Source organism: Phasianus colchicus, chromosome 1, assembly GCF_987193195.1.
Source record: "Phasianus colchicus chromosome 1, bPhaCol1.hap1.1, whole genome shotgun sequence".
Taxonomy (NCBI): Eukaryota; Metazoa; Chordata; class Aves; order Galliformes; family Phasianidae; genus Phasianus; species Phasianus colchicus.
The window spans coordinates 39,829,282-39,843,543 of NC_143436.1; the positions used below are offsets into that span (position 1 = coordinate 39,829,282).

Consider the following 14,262-nt stretch of genomic DNA (forward strand, 5'->3'; position numbering starts at 1 on the left):
TTTTAAGGTTGCTTCAGGGTATTCCAGCAACCCCTTGAAGTTAAAAAGAATAATATCGGAAAGAGCCTTTTTCATCTTTTTCCAGACAGCACTAAACTCCTTTCAACTCCAAAACAATCTTCTAACTCAAAGAATATTCTCATGCTATTAGAAGAATCTCTTCATTGCTATACTAGCTTTACTACTGTTACACTAGCTTTACTACTTTATTTTAGTATTGATATTTTACTCTATAGACTACTTTATTTTTACTAAACATACTATTTTTATTCCACTCTTATATTACTTTGCTTTCATTTTTACTACCTCTGTACTAGCTTTTCTGCTACAATAGTAGCTTTACAACTTCTGTTGTACAAGCGAGCATATTAGAAAGCATAATACTTCAGTGTAGAAAATTCAGATACCACCCTCTCACTCCAGCACGAATCAGTGCCTGACAGCTTGGAAAGAAAGTTTCTAGCGTACGAAGGTAGAAGAGAAAGCAGGGAAGAGATGCAGTGATATGTATTTCTAGGCTGGATTACTTGAATGAACACGTAAAGAATGAGTACAAATTTAGATCTGCAACAAGGTATCCATCTATATATACATTTGTAGAGGTGATATATGGACTAATTTTGTACTGCTGCTGGAAGCAGCAACTTGATGCAGGCTAAAGTTTCCATCCAAGGCAAGCACACCAGTTGCTTCCACACTGCTGCCATCTGCAGAATTCATCAAGAAGGCATGGTATGTCTCACATTAGTTTCACCTGACTATAAAATCTTAATACTTGCAAATCATTATAAATCATTATTTTGCATTCACTGTCACTCAGTAGCTGTTTGAGATGCACAGTGTGATTATCCCAGGCAGCGGAGTGCTTTCTGTCTCCCAAAAGCCTCAGACACAGATCACACCAGCCACTCTAAATTTCCAGTTAGTGGTCATTGATTTTCACTCCTCCACCAGGATAACCTGGAGAGGATCTGTTAAGCAAGACTAAAGGGTGAATTGGGTCATGGCAAGTTCTATTCACTGCTGACTGGCAACTTTGAACAAATGATATTAACTGCAGCTGGTGGAACGGCATCCCTTTCCAGATTGGGAACAGCTGAAAGCAGGTTGTCAGGATGACACTGCATTTCAGGATGAGAATAATCACATATGCCCAGTGTATGGCATACTCCTCTGAATCTCCTGATTCTAGAAGCTATTTTGAGTCATCACTCCTTCAGGCTTAGTCATTTCTGGTCATTAGTTTGGACTGGGAAAATCAGCTGTCAGGATAATAGAGTAATATGCTTGAATGGTTTCAGAGGATATCCTATCCCCATCCTCCTCACACACAAGGTACTACACAGATTCCTCAACTTTTTGGAGCTATAAGGGGTGCTCCTATCACCAGCTGATCACCACTCTAGGAGATACAACTTTGAAACAAGAGAAAAGGTTATACCATTCATCCTGTAGACCTTTTGTCACTTACAGAGGCTGCATATCTATCTACAAAGGGCAGGATACAAACTGCATATTTGCAATTTGTACTCATTGTGTGGGAGAAAAATAGCAACCCCAATTTACCATACGTCAACAATATTGATTGTATTAGGTACCTGCTTGTTTGGCCTTTTACAGCTTTTTGAGGACTCTCCTATCATAGCATGCCCCAGCAGGACAGTTCCCTCCATTTAACACTCCTGTCCAACACAGCAACAGGCCGTGAATATGGATCCCATTAAAGAGCTGCACAGATATCATCTGTACATGTCCAACATAAATTGAGACTTTAGCAGGCCTATTACTAACTCCTCAGCACCAGTAACAACAAATACTGTTCCCTTCTTAATATTCTGTTCAAGTGCCAGCTATTCTGTGCCCCTGACACTCTCATCTCAGAAAAGGCTGCATAAACCCAAACGTGGCTGGAGCTATACTGGCTCAGCCTGAGACATGTGAGTGTGAGGGCACAGGCTGAGGCAGAGATAGTGGCAGATGACCTGCCTGTGAGCATCTGTGAAACAAAATGACTGCAAACATATCTTGGTCATACCAGTCCAAGAAGTAACTCTCAGGACAAGACAGCATATTTGTGTTCTTCAGTGTACATCATGCAATTTCAAAACTAGCACATAGCTATAAAATCTTAGTAGAGCTGAGCCTCTGGCAAACTGGTTAGGAGCTGCTGTAACAAACAAGGATGGTTGCAGCCCCTCGGAGGTTGGCTCATAGCCACCCTGAAACCCATTTCAGGAAGCTATCCCAGTTTTGGCTGGTTCTGACTGAAGATGGGCAAGAATATATGCAGCCTTTTGGCTCTTCAGTCTATAGCTGTAATTCAGACAAACATTTTCAGCACGTCCTTGCAGCAAAGAAGACTAACTGCATCTTTGGCTGTATCAGCAAGAGAAAAGCCATCAGGTCACAGGAAGAAGTCCTCCTATTCAGTACATGAATAACATCAGGAGTGCTGCATCAATTTTGGGCACTGCTGTACAAGGAAGACACTGACATCCCAGACTGAGGTCTGAGAGGGCCACCTGGATGGTGGTGGAACTTTCTTTCTTCAAGACACTCAGAAATTGACTGTACAAAGCCCTGAGCAACCTATTCTATTTGGATCTGATTTGAGCATGTGGTTAGATAACATGACTTCTAAAGATCCCTCCCAACCTATTTTATAATTCTTTGACTACACTTTACTAGCAGTAAATTTTCACACCTGAAATTAGCACATAAAAATCTCAAAACATTGTTCTCATGTAGCTCTCTAACCGGAACCAGAAACAGGAACTGAACCCTAAGTGACTGCTCTGCATAGGTAAGGCAGTGTGGATTAGATGTCCTTGCACAGGGTTATATAGGTTGCTGGGATCCCCTTGGAGGACTGTAAGCTGGACACACATGGTATGGTGCATCCACAGTGAAGTCAGCCAAAACACTTCAGAAGTACCAACTAGTCTCTGCTCACGTTATGCGATGCCTCTTGTGGGACAGCCTCCAAATGTGTCTGCTAATATATGGGCAGTACATAAAGTCAATGGCAAAACCTGGGAGTGCAACAGTATAACAATATTGAAATATGTAAAATAAGTTTGACTGGAACATTTCTCATGTCTGATCATCACTAGAGGGTCAGAGCTGTTTTTCAGGGCTGCTCTGCTGACAGTAGGACAAGAGTACCAACTGCAGACAGAGGTGAATCTATTGCCATTGTGACTTCTGTAATCTATTTCAGCTCAGCCTGCAGAGTAAAGTGTGTCACAGTAAATGAGACATTAGATTGTAATTAAACTGGCAATTAAACTGTAAATAACTTCAGCAAATAACCTTTTTTTGCTCAAAGAAAGCTGCCAAGGTTTTTTTAGAAGTGACTGCAAGAAAAATCAAACAAGTTCTATTTAAATTCAAGTACAAGGAAATACAATAGAAATCCTTTTTTAAAAAGTCAAACATTTTTATTAACCCACATAACAAAAAATATGGTGAGACCATTTTCCTTTAAAGAAACAGTTTGGCCAGGCATAAAGCTTATTAACTTTCAAGGGAACGATCAAAGTAAATAATTAGTTTAAAAACAAAACCAACCAACCAAAAAAACTAAAAACACGCACAAAAAGACCCCCAAACCCACAAAAACAACCACTCCTATGAGGGAGGAAGGAAGGAAGGAAGGAAGGGAAGGGAAGGGAAGGGAAGGGAAGGGAAGGGAAGGGAAGGGAAGGGAAGGGAAGGGAAGGGAAGGGAAGGGAAGGGAAGGGAAGGGAAGGGAAGGGAAGGGAAGGGAAGGGAAGGGAAGGGAAGGGAAGGGAAGGGAAGGGAAGGGAAGGGAAGGGAAGGGAAGGGAAGGGAAGGGAAGGGAAGGGAAGGGAAGGGAAGGGAAGGGAAGGGAAGGGAAGGGAAGGGAAGGGAAGGGAAGGGAAGGGAAGGGAAGGAGGGAGGAAGGAAGGAGGGAAGGAAGGAAGGAAGGAAGGAAGGAAGGAAGGAAGGAAGGAAGGAAGGAAGGAAGGAAGGAAGAAAACACCTTGAACAAGACTGTTTAAATTTTGGAAGAATGACTGATGATTATAATGATTATAATGCCTTCCTGTGATTACGGTGGATGAAGCGTGTGTCGTAGGTTCCAGGAGAAGGAAAAAAATTAAGGGATGAAGGAGAGCACTCAGAGTATGTCTCAGAATAATGGGATCTCATCTTCAGAAAGAACATTTTAATTGAGAATTCCAGCATCAAAAATCATTTCTTTGAAAATCTGCACTTAAGGTCAAGAAGATATTGATCAAAATCCTTAAACTAATTAGTACCAAACATTCCTCTGGGCTGAACTTTTCCCTGGGATCAAATTACAAAGCTTAAAGTAGCAGGCTCTTAGCCTGACCCTACGATGGGCAAGGATGAGCTCCTAGTGATGAGAATCTTTATATTTTACCATCTCTGTCTTACATTTCTTTGAGTCTTTTAAAATTCTTTTTATTTTTTTTCATCTCTCTCTTAAGTAACATACCTGACTAGGTACTTGTGTTCACATACAAACAAGAACGAAAAACAACAATGGCTCAGTGAGTTTTCCATTACTCAGCAGGGAACTATGTGCTGTCATACGTCATCATCAGTCATAATTCTGTTTTACCTTCATTGTTAAGATAAAAGGACCAATCCCATTTGTTGCAGAAATAGGTTTAATGTCAAGGGTGAAGAGACCGATGGTGACTGTCCAGATCATTTCACACTTTGGATTAGCAATGCTATCACAAAATATTTTCTTGGGTGAAAAGGAAGGACAGAAAAGAAGGAAACTAAGAAGACTGGTAACTAGCAAGGTGAAAAGCAGAAAGCTAGGAAGGTGATAGGGGATTCTCTTTCATGGATTTATAGCACCAGGAGAAGATGGTACTACCACAGACTAACAGCTACTCAGTACGGAAGAAACTGTGTCCACAGTGTGCTATTGAGGCCCTTAAAGCTTCATATTTAAACTCAGGACTTGAGTTAAAATTATTCCATGCTACATTAACTTCTTTGGGTCTCTAAGATAGCTTGATTTATACAAGACAGCATTTATACTTTAAGACAGAAGGTTTGCTACTGATTTATCTGTGTAACTGTGAGGAGAATTAAGTTCACCGGGTAGGATTTATTTTTATTTTGCCTAAGTTTTTTAAAAAACAAGAAAGTTCTTGGAAGGAAAAGGAAAAAAAATAACATTTTATAGTGATTAAAAATTCAGGTTTAAATGGATAAAAATCTATCAGGGTTTGCAGAAGTGACATTACCACTGACCTTATCTTAACAACACAATTACATTCAGAGAGCTCTACTCCCTTCTGTTCTTGTGGTTTGAAGGCTATGGCATATACCATACAAAAGCAATGTAGGAAACAAAACAAGCATTTTAGTTTGCAAAAAAAAAAATGGTGCTGACAAACAGAATTGCTTGAGGTAACCAGTTTATTGCTTTTAGGGTAAAACACAGATATAAAGAAACTGAAATTAAAAATCCTTCTCTCCTAATTGTATTAATGAGACATAATTTCCAGTTCATTTATCCATGTGTTTTGCAAGCTTTTATGCTGAAGAGTAGTTAAAACATCAGAACTGTGAAGAGACTGCATTTCTGTAAAGGAAATAAATACATTTTTTAAAAAGGACAGAAAATATTATGAAATGGTGACTGCTGTAAAAAAAAAATACTGACATTTTTATGGTTTAGGATTTAAACGATAAATACTAGGATAATTTCACTGCGCCTTTGAATGAAATGGCTGTGTGAACTAAATGCAAACAAACTCCTTTGAGATTTTACTTATCAGTGTACTGATATTATAATGTACTTTCTGAAATTTAAAATATGTTGACTAGCTTTGTGCCCTAGTAACTCTCCTATTTTTTTTCATCACAATTATGTTCCTGGAAAATTCTGCACAGCTCAGTGGTAACCCTTGTCATGCTTCAGAGCAGGGCTGGCCTTTTGGTAATTCTTTCTTATGTGTCTTCTGCATGATATAGACCTTGTGGAGATCTCAAATTAGAGACATCAAGTTCAGAAAGCCTGAATCCATAAGATTTCACCTACATCTCAGTGATATCTTCTAATTTGAATTTTCACCCTTATTCTCGTCTCAGGGTGGTGATAACATAAACATATTTTGCACAGGGCAACTCATCTGAGACTTTCAAAACTGAATAAACATCATTCTTTTGTAGTGGAGACCATGGAATGGCATGGATGTCTCTTATGTGTATTATAACAATTTGAAAAGAGCTTTCTTGACGTCTCAGGTGTAACACGGACAGCCATCACATCGAATGCCAGAATGGCTGAGGTTGGCAGGGCCCTCTGGGTCCCTTTGGTACAACCCCTGCTCAGGCAGAGGCACTCAGAGCAAGGTGCCCAGGCCCATTTCCAGGCAGCTTTTGAAGCTCTCTAAGATCTCCAAGATTCCTCTATGCCTTTGGGTAACATATTCCACTGCTCTGTTATATATAAAATGTTTCTCGAAATTTAGGTGGAACCTCCTGTGTTCCAATTTGTGCCCACTGCCTCTAGTCCTAGCACCAGGCTTCACTGAAGATAGCTTGGCTTCATCCTATTTGCACCCTATATTCAGGTATTTATAGACATTAGTAAGTTCCCCCCTGAGCCTTCACATCTTTTTTTTTTTTATTTGTGAAGGTCAGCTCCTCAAAATTCAATTAGAAATCCCACTTCCCATTCTTTTTATTACAAAGTCATCCGCATGATGCATATGGTCACCAGTGACAAAAAATTTTACGCTGGGGATGCCATAATGCTCACCACCATAGAGTAAGATTGGAGATTAATAATGCCTAGGCACTTTGGAAGTCATGATTCAGTTGTTCTTCATTTTATCGAGTAGATTGTGCCTGAAGGTGAAACCAGGACATCAGTCCCCTCTGTCCTACCTGCACTGGAAGTACTGTTTGTCTGGAGTATCACTCTGAGCACCATTTGGGAGAAAACTGATTTTCAAAGTGAGGAGGAAGATTACGGATGTGTAGTTGGCAACCCAAAACAGGATCCTTGAACTAGGGGCACCATCTACAGGGGAACAGACTGACACTGACTCAGATCTATCCTTGCATTCATAGCTGACATCTTTGCAAAACATATGCAGGTTGATTTGACTGCCCTTGAACTCTCTTGTAAGTGAATATTTCCATTTTCATTTATACCACTGCAGTGTCCAGGAGCCCTGGGCAGAAACCAGGAGCTCTCAGTGCTAGCTGCTATAGAAATGCAGATTAAAAGAGAACATCTCTGGCTAAAACAACTCAGAGGAAGCAGCAGCAGCAGCAGATGTGTACAGATCAAACACAAGGAAACAATAAAATCAAAATGACACACTGAGACAAATATCTGTCAGTGGACTAACAAGTGATTTGATTTTATCCTTTGAATTTTAGCTGGGATTAAAAAAACAAAATCAAACAAACAAACAAAAAAGAAACACTTTTCTCTCCATATATCCAACTCACAATATCACACATTGCTCCAAAAATCATCTTCAAAATATATATCATATGACATGTGCTTTTATTACTCCAGTATTTATTTGTTGTATTGAAGGTTAATTCTCACCTTTGGGATTTGGATTTCTCACTTTGCTTTCACGTTTCATGTTCTCCTAATGCAGACTTGGCTTCCTGACTAAGAATGTACCTTCAAAATACGTTAGCATCACCTAGTACATACTGTGGAAATTTCACTGAACTCTGTTGGATGACAGTGTCCTAAAGTGGGATTCCAAGCTTTTAATTTTCAGCTGTACATGCCAGCCCTTGGATGCCTGTCAACTTGGAATACAAATAATAAAGAGTGGGTGTTTCATCTGCTAAGATGAGAAGTTTCAGACATCTGTGCAATCGGAACATGTTTAAATACTGTCCCATTCCCCTAAGCAAAAAGTAATTCCTTTGTCTTCAGACTTATAATGAAAAACTTTAGAAAAGGCCAAAACAAATGAAAAATAGGAAGAAAATAATGTGACAACAATGTAGAAAGTAAAAATGTCTTGTCACTTAAAAATAGGTACCTAAGATCTTGGACAACACAAGGTTGGTGAATAAATTCATCATGATGACACGACTCAGTTTCTGTTAGTTTACGGTTCTAAATTCTGCCTGATAAGTAAATTAACTGCCATCAATATCATTGACTCATTCACTTCCTGCTGATTTGCCCTCCTGATTTGCCTGACTTCCCAGCTTGTACATCTGATTGTGGTAGTGGTGATACTTGGTCATACAACAGCTGATGTACAAAACAAAACTGATGGCAGCTTGGGCCCAAAGCCAGAGCCCTGATTGCTGTTTTTGGTATGCTGCTAGTGCTGTCCTTCCTGAATTTGCCTCCATTCAGTGACTGCCATTGTAGTCACTGCTCTTTATATGCCATAAAACTTGCCAGGACAGGCCTGAGATTACTTCAGTTTCATTGACTTTGGCCCAGGCTTCTTCCTTGTTTATAGAGCAAATGGGAGTCTTTTACTTTCAAAACCTAGCTTTTACAGCTCATATTGCTTTCTAATCTCGAGCTTTTATCTTGAAGCCATAGTATACAGAGAATGGAAAATAGAAATTGCAAAGGCAAACATTGTATCCTTTTTGCTCTTGCTTTTTTATTCAAATTCTTCCCAGATGCTCCCATACCTCTAGCTCAGTCAGTCTAAATTAAAAACAAGGAATATGAAGGATGATTCACAGTCAGTTTCTTTGTTTGTATTAATCAGGATTCCTGATAGAACTTCTAAATGGTAGACACTATTTAAGATTCTGTTTTCATGCACATTAAAAAATAGAATATATCTTTGTTTTGGAACATAATTTTATCTGGTTTTGCATATTTCTGATTTTTTTCTCATGACAGAACACATTTCCTGAACGCAGTTGAGGAAGACACAACAGTAATAACAGTAGGTACATGAAAGTTGCTCTGAAAGCAATAAGTCCTAATTTTATTATGTTGGTGGACGCTGGTGTTATGGCAGAGAGGTTGAACCTTCCCGCCAATATTCCACTGCATTTTGTTGCCTCGTGACAGATGGCAGCAGAGGAGCAGTCTGACAAAATGTCATTTGACATGGAAGTGCATATGAATTCCTCTGTGTGGGAAACCTGACAACCATTTACCTTCATTGACAATTGCTGAACGCTTCTGGAGACCCAAGAGAGGACATGAGCACAGTGAGGTGGTGGATGGTGCGTTTCAGCAGTGGACAGCGACATGAAATATAAGCCATGTTCCTGACAGCTATGCAAAGTGTCTCAATCAGCTCATCTGTGTTAATCAGGAGATTATACCAAGGAACTGTGTACAGAGCTTCAGTGCATTGGAAACGATGGTGATAACACTGAAATATTGCTAAGCTTGTGTTGGGTGGGTCCCACAAATGTTCAAACAGCAACAGAAAGAACACCATATGCACCTACTGAAGAAACACAAGGCTGAAGCAGTTTCCTGGATTGTGTCATTACTTGTGACGAGACATAGTGTCACCACTACAAGGTGGAGTCAAAACAGCAGTCCATGGAGTGATGATGTAAATTCCTCATTAAAAAAAGTTCAAGATGCAGCTCTCAGCGCGTAAACTGCTGTGCACTGTCTTTTGGGATGGGAAAGGGGTGATCGTTCTGGCTTTCCTGAAACCCAGACAAACCATCAACTACATCACTGTCATGCTCACTGTCTGAGTTAAAGGCTTGAATTTTTAGAGTCAGGCAAGAGAGAAAGACAACCTTTCTCTTACAACATGGTAATGCCAGCCCTCAAACCAGTTAGAAGACTGCGGAACACACTGCCAATTTTGGCTGGACCTCCCATCACACCCACCATAGAGTCTGGATTTATTGCCTTCTGACTGCCATTTATTCAGACTGGTGAAAGCTGGACTGCGTGGGCAACATGCAATGGCACTATCATAGCCACTGCAAAACAATGGGTCACCTCCGCTGGTGCAGACTTTTACAAGCATAGCATGCAGGCTCCTGTTCATTGCTGACAAAAATGCATAACGAATAGTGGTTGAAAAGTAGTGTAGGTGTGTAGGTGAGAATTTGCTCTATCAAATAGTATTATCATGCTCTCTGTGTCTGTTGTAGTTTGAAGAAAAAAAAGGAGAAATTACTTTCAGAGTGACCTACGTACAATGATCTGTACTTTGTGAGTGGTAGTGCTTGACTAGAACTCCAATCTCTCATCAAATGCCTCCTAGCTTTTCCAAAATTTCCTCACCCTTTTAGGATGTGTTCATCGTCCCTAAAGTGCCACAGCCTCACAAGCTTTCATTAACGACATGACTTGATGTGACTGCCCATTTTGTCAAGGATGCAGTGGTTAAACAGAACTTGGTCACAGGGCTGGAGACCTCTCTTTGCATGAAGAAGCAACAGGGCCTAAAGAGAAATGAAGCAAGTGGGTGCGAGAAGGAAGGAAACTTTGGCACTGATTTCTCAGTGCAAATTACCAAGCTCAGAAGTGGAGATGAGGTGCATTATCTCCCTCGACTCACAGACCCTACCAAACCTATCCTTTTATCTCTCTCTATATATATCTGTCTGTATGTAGCAGATTATATATGGTTTAGCACAAGCAGAGAGCAAGAAAGGGATGGTAAACACTCGTTAGGGCTACTTTTATATTGCATTCTTATTCTTTTCTACCTATGGACTAAAAAAAGGCCACAGAGTTTGGATAATGTATTTTGCCTTTGCCCAAATCCGAAGACAAGGCACAGAGTATCCAACCTTCAGAACACCAGAATGCTGCAGACATCTGGCCATACGGCTGTTACAGATACAGCACTGACTCCCTGAGGTTATCAGCATTGAGATGTGCGGGCTTTTTAACTGACTAGATATGTGATCCTAGAACAGTCCTTGAGACCTGCTGCATGGGGGAGAGGAAGAACCCTATTTTTAAATGCCACAAGGTGGTGTGGGTGGAGGTGACTACATGTCTACGTTTGCATCTACACCATGACGGCTCCTCTACACAGCCCAGCAAAAATGTCACTCACTTTCCTTTTCCCTTTTCTCTCACAACAAAACATTCCCTCACGATTGATAACATGACTAACAGACCTCAGGGCACTGAGGGGATCGGAAAATATTTCTTTGAGCTGAGCTGAAGGCAAATACCACCACCATGGCAGGGCTGGGGATTGGCAGGGTGACGTTCTGCTGACAGTGCAGCTAAATGCCCATTCCCGACACTCGCCTGGGACCTCCTTGACTCTCTGTGACCTGCGAACAGCAGCACGCACAAGGGGCTCTTTGCCAAGATTTGCTATTTATCATATTAAAGAATAATTTGGATAACTGTCACTGTGGTGCATACTAAGTGAAGCCAACTCCATGGTTGTGAATACATTACCAGGTACTCAAGTTTTCTTATAACAGCTGTAACTCAGCAGCCTGCTGTGCATCGAGGCTGGGCTGGAATCGTGTGCTTACTTGGTATCCTGCAACTAGCTCAAGGTTATGGGAAACCCTCTCATAAACATCACCCTATTATTTTTACAGTTTTGCCAATAAAATAATGCTTCTTTTCCATTACTTTGAGGAATGGATCCAGCACTGAAACACACTGAAGAACAAAGAACTTTAGCTTGTCGTGTTTTTGAAAGCTGAACTTGCATCCACATCTCTTTCCATTTCCCTCCGGAGCCCAGGCAGCTCTCTGTGTTATATTAAACATTAGATAAATAGCATAGATCTAATTAAAAGTTGAAGAAATGCGCTTCCGTTAATTGAATTCGTCCCAGTTACATTTCGCAGAGCGGCGTTAATCAAAGCTCCGGGTCACAGCGGCCGCATCGCGGCGGCGAAGTTAACCGCTCCATGCCCTTACCTGCGCACACGCACGGTCCGCTCCCCGCCAGCCGCACACCCCGGCCACGGCCGCGGCTCAGCGGGGCGGGCGCGCCGCAGCGGGAGGGCCGCGCACCGCCGGGCTCGGCAACGGCACCGGGCACCGAGCTCCCCGCCGCCCTGACAGCCGCGAACCGGCCCCGCACCCCACCTCGGAGCTCCCCGCTCGCCGCGCCCGGGGCGAAGGCGGCCGCCGTGCAGCGGGGATGCCCCCCGCGCTCCCCCCTGCCGGCCCCGCCCGACGGGGCGGTCGGGGACCGCGCGGCCGCGGGATGGGCGAGGCCGGAGCGGCGGCTCCACCCATGGTGGGCGCGGGGCGATTGGCTGGCGGCGGCCGTCTCCCCGCCCCGCAGCCAATGAGGGCGGCGGGCCGGGGGTGATGGGCTGCCTCTCGCGGGAGGGATTCCTGGAGACGCTGCAGTGTGGCGGCGCTCCCGGCGCCGCGCATCCCCCGTGCCGCCTCCGCCTCCCCGCCCGCTTCGCCTCGCCCTGCCCTGCCCGCCGGCGGCCGTCCCCGAAACTTAGCGTCCGCCGAGCGCGGGGAGCCGAGCGGCAGAGCCGCGCGCGGGGGCGGTCCGCCGCGCACCCCGCTCCGCTCCGCGCCGCAGCCTCGCCCCGGGAGGGGCCCGGGCAGAGCGCTGAAGGACGCGCCGGCGGCGCCCGCCCGGGTTGTCAGGTAAGGAGGCAGCGCCCCGGGGCCGCCCGCCCGTCCTCCCGCGCGGCGGCGCCTCGAGCTGGGGGCCGCGGTGCGGGCGGGGCGGCGGCGGCGGCACATGCTCCGGGGGCGGCCGCCCGGGGGCCGCTCCGCTGCCGGGGGGCGGGGGCTCCCCGCGGGGGGAGGGGGCGGCTCGCACAAAGGGGCGCCCACGCCCGCCCCCGCCCCCCTTCCTTTCTCCTCTCCATCCTCTCCTCTCCCCGTCGTCGCCTCCCGCTCCGCCGCCGAGCGTCCGATGCCCCGCGGGCCGGGTCAGGCTGGCAGAGCCGAGTCTGAGGTGCCGCTGCCACCGTCGTGCCCTCGCCCGGGGCACCGCGCCCTGTCCGGCGGCGCCGGGGCGCGGCCCGGGGCACGGCCGTGTGTGCTTACATCGCCCGGCCCGACCTCCCCTCCGTTACCGTTCGCCTACCCGCTTATTTATTTTTTATTTATTTAACGCCTCCATTACTTAAGCTGTCACGCTAATTCATTTTTTTTTTTCCCCCGTGCGATTTCACGTTGGTTTCTCGGATGCTGTTTCCCTCCTTTATGCATACCGCTGGCTTTGATTTCTCATATCTTCTGGTCCGCCTTGTGCGCTCCCGCGGTCTGGGTGCAGGATCCGTGCTCTGCTTAAAAGTTAATTTGGCTTATCAAACTCCTCTAGGTAGAGTAGTCAGCAAGTGGAGAGGAATGTTAATATTTCTTTTGTTTCAAGTCTTGTGAAATGAAGATATCAACCGACTGCCAGTTCCTTGTAGTCAGTATAGTAAGTAAATTAAATGTAGTCATTGGAATGAGGCTTTATGGCACTTCCAACAATCTGTAATTCAATCATCTCTGATACAAGCTGCCTTTTGCTATTATTCATCAGACCCAGCTGAGTGATTTCTGTCAGATGGGAAGTGGTGGAGGGAAATCTCTAGGTAAATGTAACTGAAAAGCTTTCCGTGCGGAGTCCTAAACGAGCACAGAAAGCACTTGGCCGCAATCTGGAGACAGATGTTGGCATCCAAAGAAATCATTTCTTTTGATTGTCAGGGGGATGTCAGCTCTTATTTCCCTTAATAACAGCCATTTGCAAGTGAAAAAGAGGGACTTCCGTGTTTATGACCTTGTTAACGCAATGCAAAACGCTGTAATTCAATAGTATTTCACTCACTGAAATACCAAACTGACCTTTGTTCAGAACACCGTTGTTCTTTATGCACATAGATGTTGTAGACTACAGCCAGACTATGGATCAGCACCGGCAGCGTTGATTCTTGAAACAGTGGTGTGATCGCTGCGCTAATCTATTGCGTGCTGTTTAAACTGCTTCATTGTGCTTCATTTTCTGGGAGAGTTGCTCCGTCCTGAGGAGCGTGAGATGATGGCTGTGACTCCGGGAGGAATCCCCTCCTCGGTTGCTGGGTGTCCAGAGTGGGGTGTGAGTTGTAGGGTGGCCCTGGGAGGGGGGAGCTTTGGGGCACGAGGGCAAGTGGGCAAAGAAGTCATTTGCTCTGTGAGTATGAGAGTTGACATGTCCTGCCATGCTTAAATAAACCTGCTCAGAAAAAGTGTGAGGCAATTCCACGTGTGTCTGGTTTTCTTGCTCCTTGTTTATTTCTTGGAAACAAATGACCTGATTTTATGTCTTGAGAGTCAAATCTATAATATATTAAATATATATATTTCTTACAAGCATCTGGAATTGC

General features: G+C 44.2%; 1 protein-coding gene across 2 annotated transcripts in view; it reads left to right on the plus strand.

Moving 5' to 3' along the window:
* Positions 1 to 12,271: 12,271 nt before the first annotated feature.
* SYT1 (synaptotagmin 1) overlaps positions 12,272 to 14,262 on the plus strand; it is a 337,296-nt gene continuing 335,305 nt past the window's right edge. The window contains exon 1 of one of the 2 annotated variants that reach the window (XM_090139151.1): positions 12,272 to 12,547. The gene's annotated coding sequence lies outside the window, so the exon portion shown is untranslated. The remainder of the gene's footprint in view (positions 12,548 to 14,262) is intronic. The other variant, XM_090139144.1, reaches the window with a different exon arrangement.